Raw genomic sequence first — 8,669 nt, 5'->3', positions numbered from 1 at the left:
CATTGTCATTGACATTCAAGAGCACTGGCATCAACTTAAAAATACCATTCACAGTGCATGTGCTGAAACCATAGGATACTCCAATCATCAGCACCAAGACTGATTTGATGAAAACAATGAGAAAATCCTAGCATTAATTCAACAGAAAAGAAATGCATTCTGTCACTGGCAAAATGATTCCTCTATTCAATGAAAACACAAGGCCTAGCACCTGCTCAAAGCTGAAGTCCAAAGAAGGCTATGTGACATCAAAAACAAGTGATGACAAGAGAAGGCCTCTGAGATCCAGGGTGTGACATTATTGACATGAACTGTGACCACATAGATCATTGTTGCAACCAGCATCCTATAGTTGCACCAAATCTTGTATGAAGGAGGTCAAGTAAGGTGTCTATGAAAAGGTTAAGATTTGCTGGTTATGATTATGCTACCTGTATGTATGTATCATTTTTGTATTTCAAGTTATATGTATTGGCTCTATATCTGTTTCAAATGTTGGCTTATGGGGTAACGCCCACAAAGTAATCGGCCAGATATACCATGTAAGATATCTGGAAAAATGTTATTTCCCAAATATGATAATCTTGTTTATATGTTTGTATCGCCTTTGTGTTATGAGTTATAGGGCTTGGCTACACTTACAAGTTAGAGCGCATTAAAGCAGCCCTGGGCGCCCTAATCCCTGACACGTCCACACTGGCAAGGCATGTAGAGTGCCCGGACTCTGCGGCTGGAGTGCTCCTGGTAATCCACCTCCACGAGAAGCATAAAGCTTGCTGTGCCCCAGTTGAAACGCCCGGGCGTCAGTTTGAATGAGGTGTTGCATTACTGCGCTGTGATTGGCCTCCGGAAACGTCCCATAATCTTCCAAAGTCAAGTGGCCACTCTTCTCATTGTTTTGAAATCTGCAGGAATGCGGATATCCTGGTTCAAAGCTCCATTTCTGACAGCCGCTGCTTATCTGCTCTGGGACAAAGCAAACCATTACTATGAAATGCTGTGTATGTGAGAGAGAGAGAGGCGGGGGGAGGAAGGTCTTCTGCTGTCTCAATTTACAAGACAGCATGCTGACACGCTCTTAGCCTCCCCAAAACCCACTCTCTCTCCCCCCCCCACACACACACAACACACTTCCTGTCACACTCCCCCCCCCCCCATTTGAAAAGCATGTTGCAGCCACTTGCACGCTGGGATAGCTACCACAATCCACTGCTCTTTGTGGCATTGCAAAAGCTGCTAATGTCGCCCCGCCAGTGCACTTCCAGCTATGTGTGTAAACACACAACAACATTTTCCCTGCTGCGGTCTCCAAAGGCTGGTTTAACTCCCAGCGCTCTACATCTGCAAGTGTAGCCATGCCCATAGATATGTATGTATGTCTGTATTTCAAACTTGTGCTATGCTTCTGGGTGACACCCCAGACAGTTTGGCGTTAGCACTTCCGAGCCTGCTTGATGGCCTATTAAGGACCATCAGCTATACAATTGACCCATTAAGAGAAGGCAGATACACCTTATGACTCAGCAAGGTATGCAGGAACATGCCCTGGAGAGAACTCTTATGGCTTGGCTACACTTGCGAGTTAGAGTGCATTAAAGCAGCCCCAGGTGCCCTAACTCATGATGTGTCCACACTGGCAAGGCATGTAGAGCGCCTGGACTCCTCCTGGTAATCCACCTCAACACGAAGCATAATGATTGCTGCGCTGGAGTGCCACCAGCGTGGATGCTCTGATCAGCCTCCAGAAGTGTCCCACAATGCCTGTTCTAGCCACTCTGGTCATCCCTTTGAACTCTGCTGCCCTGCCTTCAGGTGACCAACCATCAGACCTGCCCTTTAAATTATCTGGGAGTTTTGAAAATCCCCTTCCTGTTTGCTCAGCAAGGCGTGGAGTGCTCTCAGCCAATCTTTCCAGGTGACCATGCACCAGGCGATCCCCAGTATGGAACAATAGCGAAATGCTGGACCTCATCAGTGTTTTGGGGGAGGAAGCTGTCCAGTCCCAGCTGCACTCCATATGTAGGAATTACGATACCCTCGGGAAAATATCAAGGGACATGATGGAAAGGGACCATGACCGGGACGCACTGCAGTGCAGGGTTAAAGTGAAGGAGCTGCGGAATGCCTACCACAAAGCCCACGAGGCAAACCGCCACTCCAATGCTAGCCCCACGACCTGCTGTTTCTACAAAGAGCTGGACACAATACTTGGGGGCGATCCCACCTCCACTCCCAAAAACACTATGGACACTTCAGAGCCCAGTTCAACAAGGCAGGAGGAGGAGGAAAATGGGAGTGAGAGTGCTAAGAAGGAGGGGGACAGCCTGGCATCCCTAGATGCATGCAGCCAAGAGCTGTTCTCAAGCTAGGTGGAAGGTAGCCAGTCGCAGCAGACGGTGCTTGGGGAAGGACAAACACCAGAAGAGGTGCCCAGTAAGTGGCTTTTATTTTGGGAAGGAAGTTGTTTGGTGTGGGCTCTTGGGGCGAGGAGTGTTAGGGCTGCATGCATGACTAGATGCGGAAGAGAGCGTTGATGTGCTCTCTCACAGTATGGTAATGGGCGTCAGTGATCTCTTCAAAGGTCTGATGCAGAAATGGACAATCTTCTTGTACAGGTTCCTTGGCAGAGCTACTATGCTCCTTGTCCCAGTAAGGCTAACATATCCGTGCCACTGTGCCGTGAAAGGCAGGGGAACCATTGCTGCACACAGGCAAGGTGCATATGGGCCAGGGTGGAAGCCATATTGTAGGAGAAGACCCTCCCTTGCTTCCCAGGTCACTCTCAGCAGCGAGATATCTTCCAGGATGAACTCCTGTGGAAAATGTGGGGACAGTATTCAGTATATGGGCCCCCTGCAGTTGTTGGCTCTCCCTAAGGCACAGAACCCCAGAGGACAGTACAGCCATGAAACAATCAGTTCCCCTTGCCCCTGTGCTTACTCACCCTTTTAGGGCTCCTGTGGGTTATGTGCGCTCGCTTTGGGATGGGCAATTTCTGCTATTATGTAGACTGTGCTTGTCTACTTTAAGTACAGCCAAATCATTGCTCTGTCTGGTGTGAACAATGCTGCCTCTGTTAAGTGTTGCACTTTGGCTTTACAGATGCAACCTTGAGATCCCAGCCATCCTTATCAACGGCCAAAAGACTCCAAAGAATCAGGCAGTGGCCACATAGAAGCAAAGAGGACTTGCTGCATGAAGTAATGCAGCAGGCCCCTAATGAAAATCAAAAAGCGCAAGAGTGGCAGGAGAGTGAAATGCGGATCACCGGCACCAAACCATGGAGTGGCTGCTAAGTATCATTGAGCATCAAGCGGACTTGATACAGGCGCTCGTAGCAATGCAGGCGGAGCACTACCACCCCCATCCCACAGCCCTTGTCCCAGACATCTTTCCCTTATGCCCCCATGTCACCACCAACCCACTTTCCCCAACATCCGGGTTCTTATCACCACCAGCTGCCTCCAACACCTGTATCTTCACCACCCAGACCTGCAAACTTACCCTCTTCACTCAACCCCCATCACCATGCATTTTAGCCATCCAGAAGTGCAGCACTCATTGCACAGCACTCCAGATAGGAAGGCTGAATATAATAACAGGACATATGCAAATATGTGATTGTACCATTCCCCCCCCCCCCCACCCCCTTGCCCTTTCTGTTTCCCAAGCAGTTGTGTTTCTGTTCAATAAATGAATTTTTTGGCTTTGAAAACATTCTTTATTATTGCATTAAGTAAAACATACTTTAGCCCAGGAAAGCAACAGGCACTGCACGTCACACAGATTCCTACTAACATTGGAACCACTGCACTTCACTCCAGTGCAGGGCACCAAACATTACTGGTAGCTTTCAGCCTCAAATTGCTCCCTCAAGACATCCCTAATCCTTGCAGCCCCGCACTGGACCCCTCTAATAGCCCTGCTCTCAGGCTGTTCAAATTCAGCCTCCAGGTGTTGAACCTCAGAGATCCATGCCTGAGTGAATCTTTCACCCTTCCCTTCACAAATGTTATGGAGGGTACAGCACGCAGATATAATTGTGAGGATGTTGTCATCGGCTAGGTCCAGCTTGTCATATAGACAGCGCCAGCAGTCCTTTAAACGGCCAAAAGCACATTCCAGTCATTCTGCACCGATTCATCCTATTGTTGAACTGCTCCTTGCTGCTGTCAAGGCTCCCTGCAAACTTGCATCTACACGATTCCAACAGTCAACTTTCCCACTCCAAATTGGTTAGCAACCGATCGGTAGCTGTCTGGAGTTGCCAGCTTCCAGATTGCAATCGCCACCCGCTTCACCACCAGCAGAGCAGCTCTCAACCTCTTGTCCTTGCGCTGCAGGGTGGGGGCAAGCTCAGCACACAGTCCCATAAAGGTGGTTTTTCTCATGCGAAAGTTCTGCAGTCACTGCTCGTCATCCCAGACTTGCATGATGATGTGATCCCACCACTCAGTGCTTGTTTCCTGAGCCCAAAAGCGGTGTTCCACTGCGGTGAGCATGTCCATGCATGCCACAAGCAATCTTGTGTCGTAAGCATTATGCTAGTCAACATCATCTGACTCCTCACTGACAGTTTGTAGCTTAAGGAGTAACTCGAATACCATTCGTGACGTGCTGGCGAGACCCATCAGCATATTCCTCAGCAGTTTGGGCTCCATTCCCGCAGACTGAAAGGGAAGACAGCATGCACAGTTCAAAAAATATTGAAAGATGGTGCCAAATGTGGACGGAAGCACAGGGATTGCTGGGATGCGAAGCGATGCATCATGGGGTGTTGGGACAGGACCCAGAATGTCCTGCACTCCCCTGCCCCCTTCCCACAAGCCACAGCGCCAGAATGGGAAGAGGTGCTCTGTGGGTTAGCTGCCCATAATGCACCATTCCCAATACCACTGCAAGTGCCGCAAATGTGGACACGCCAGTGCGCTTGCAGCTGATAGTGTGAACATACTGCAGCGCTTTCCCTACTGCACTCTGAGGGCTGGTTTAACTCACAGCACTCTACATCTGCAAGTGTAGCCATGCCCTAAGGCAGAGGTGGGGAAACTACGACCCGCGTGACCATCTTACTCAGCCCCTGAGCTCCTGGCCAGGGAGGCTAGCCCCTGGCCCCTCCCCTGCTGCCACACGGGCAGCATTCTGGGCAGCAGGGCTGTGCGCTCATTCTGGGCAGCATGGCAGTGTGTCTGGCTCCAGCCAGGTGGCGCGGCAGCCAGACTTGCTGCTCTGAGCGGCATGGTAGGGGAGCCGGGGGGTTCAATAAGGGGCAAGTGGTTACGGGGGGGGGGCGGTCAGGGGATGGGAAACAGGAGGCGGTTGGATAGGGCAGAGGTTCTGGGGGGGCAGTCGGGATGGGAGCGGGGAGGTTAGATAGAGGGTGGGGTCCTGGGGGTCCCAGGAGGGGGCAGTCAGGGGACAAGGAGCAGGGGGGTTTGGATAGGTGGGAGGGTGTGAGGGGGGCAGACAGGGGGCAGGAAGTGGGAGGATAGGGGGAGGGGGCCAGGCTGTTTGGGGAGGCACAGCCTTCCCTACCCCCATACAGTTTTGCACCCTGATGTGGCCCTCAGGCCAAAAAGTTTGCCCACCCCTGCCCTAAGGCTTCCAAGCCATGTGCTGGGCAGCTTGTGTTTGAAACAGGAAGCACACGCCGCATGACAAGAGACTACAAAAGGCAGCTGCATCTTTTCCATTTGGTCTTCAATCCTGCTTCTGACCTCTGGAGGAACTGTGCTTGAAACTGAAGCTCTGAACAAAGGACTGAACGACCCATCCAAGCTGGGATGTTTGTACTTCAGAGACTTGATTGGTTTAAATCATCAGTAATCCCATCAAGCCTGATACAAGCCTGAACTAAGAACTTTGCAATTGTTGTATTTGATTTCATTTGACCAATTTTAACTCTCATCTATATTTCTTTCTTTTTATGAATAAACCTTTAGATTTTAGATTCTAAATGATTGGCAACAGCATGATTTGTGGGTAAGCTCTGACTGGTATATTGACCTGGTTCTGGGGCTTTTCTTTTACTGGGGTATTGGTTTTCATAACCATTCATCCACATAAGGAGTGGCACTAGTGGTGATACTGGGAAACTGGAGTGTCTGAAGGAACTGCTTTTTTGACTTCTGGTTAGCCAGTGGGGTGAAACCAAAGTCCTTTCTGTTTGGCTGGTTTGGTGTGCCTTAGCATTGAAGGAACCCCAGCCTTGGGCTGTGACTGCCCTGCTCTATGCAATTTGTCCTGATTTTATTCACTCAGTAGTGTCCTGCCAAGGGCCACTTTGTTACACAGGGTTTTGTAGACCAGGATGGCATGGGAAGCTTCTTTCAAACAACAAAAGCTATATATGGGCCAAGCTTCAAAGGCCCGACCCTCTTACATTCCCAGGATGGCTGCACCCTCAAGAACAATGCAGCCATTAAACAATGCTGGAAGGAGCACTTTGAGAGCCTACTAAACCGCGAATCCACAGTCTCTGAAGACACCATCCAGTTTATTCCACTACGTTCAGCAATGGAACACCTTGCTGATCCTCCATCTTCTGAGGAAGTCCAGCATGCCATCACCCAGACAAAAAAATCACAAGGCACAAGGCCCAGAAAGCATCCCTGATGTGGTTTTTAAAGCTGGTGGAACAATACTCCAGCACAAACTCTTTCAACTTCTCAACAAAATCTGGACCTGCGAAGAAATTCCACCTGACTTTAAGAATGCCAATATTGTTACAATATTCAAGAAAAGGGGCAAATCTGTGTGTGGGAACTACAAAGGTATTGCCCTTCTATCACAGGAGAGATCCTTGCCCCCAGATCCCACTAAACCATCTCCTTCCCCTTGCCAAGGAACTCCTCCCCGAATCACAGTGTGGCTTCAGGCCATCCCGAGGCACAACCGACATGATCTTCGTGGCATGACAGATTCAGAAGTACAGAAAGCAACACTAGGAACAGTTCATGGCATTCATTGACCTAACCAAGGCCTCTGACTATCAATCTTGACACCCTATGGAAGGTGCTGTCTAGGTTTGGCTATTCACAGAAATTCATCAGATTCCTCCATGATGGGATGACTGCCACCACTCTGTGCAATGGCTCAGAGACTGAACCATTCATCATTTGCACCAAGGTCAAGCAGGGCTGTGTCACTGCTCCAACCCTCTTCTCTATTTACCTTGCCATGATCCTGATTCTCTTCCGCAACCGCCTTCCTGACAGAATCAGGATTGAGTATCGTATGGATGGTCAACTCCTCAATCTCAGTCTCCAAACAAAATCCAAGATCACGAGAATTGGCATCACTGACCTTCAGTATGCAGATGACAGTCATTCTTGCGCACACAGAGGCCGACTTGCAAAGCACCCTAAATCTTTTTGCATATGCCTATCCCAGCCTGGCTCTTCCTCTCAACATCAGGAAAACCAAGGTACTCTACCAACCTTCACCTGCACAAACTACTCTTCGTACTCCACAAATCACCATTAGCGGAGAACCCCTGGAAAATGTGGACCATTTTCCATACGTTGGGAGCCATCTTTCCCAAACAGCCAACATTGACACAGAAATTGAATACAGGATCCACTGTGCCAGCACATCCTTTGGAAGACTACTCAAATGAGTCTTCAATGATTGGGATTTGCAAACAGGCACCAAGATCTTGGTTTACAAGGCAGCTGTCATCCCCATCTTCTTTATGGGTGAGAGATCTGGGTAACCTACAGACGACATTTCAAGCTGCTGGAGAGGTTCCAGTAGTGCTGCCACGGGAGGATTCTCAGGATCAGCTGTGAAGACCGATGCCCTAACATCAGCGTTCTCTCTGCAGACAACCTCAGCAGTGTAGAAGCGCAGGTCATGAAACACCAACTCCACTGGGCTGGCCACTATGTACGTGTGCCTGACACTCGCCTCCGAAGCAAATAATCTTCTCGGTTAAGTCAGGGAAGAAGGGCTTGTGGAGGGCAGCAGAAGCACTTCAAAAACATATGGAAAATACACCTTAAAAAGGGAGGCATCAACCCAAGAAACTGGGAGGACTTGGCACGGAACAGAACACAGTGGCGCCACACCATACACCAAGCCAAAGCTCACTTTGAGGAGAGCAGACATGCGCATGAGACAGAGAAGCCACAAAAGAGGAAAGAAAGGGCACAACACTCCAGCCAACAATTATGTCTCCTCCAAGATTACACCTGCCACTTCTGTGGGAAAATCTGCAGGGCATAAACTGCGCTCCTCAGCCACCTAAAAACTCACCAATGAGCCCCCCTTGGCAGACATCATCCTCGCATCGAGGGATAGCCAAAGGTTTTTAGTATCTAACAGCACTATGAATTTAAGTTCCCAGTCTTGTCTTTTGAAGGCATTGTGCAGGGTTCCTTTGAGGACAAGTATTGAAAGATCAGATATAAAGTGATCACTTTGTGAAAAGTGTTTGCCTACAGGTAAAATGTTTGTCTTATTTTTGTGTATGAATTTATTACCTCATATACTTTGTCTCTGAAAATAGATGGGCTGTTTAGAAAGGAGACTAATAAAATGAGGGGATATGTCCAAGGTTAAAATAAAAAGACTGGTACAGAGAACAGCCAATCAGATCCTCTTTTTTTGATCTCTGATAATACAAGAACAATCTGATGGTTCATTACAACAATCTGTAACCCACTTAA

Source organism: Caretta caretta, chromosome 7 (genome assembly GCF_965140235.1).
Source record: "Caretta caretta isolate rCarCar2 chromosome 7, rCarCar1.hap1, whole genome shotgun sequence".
Taxonomy (NCBI): domain Eukaryota; kingdom Metazoa; phylum Chordata; order Testudines; family Cheloniidae; genus Caretta; species Caretta caretta.
The sequence above is the reverse complement of the archived record's forward strand: the minus strand, read 5'-3'. Positions refer to the sequence as shown.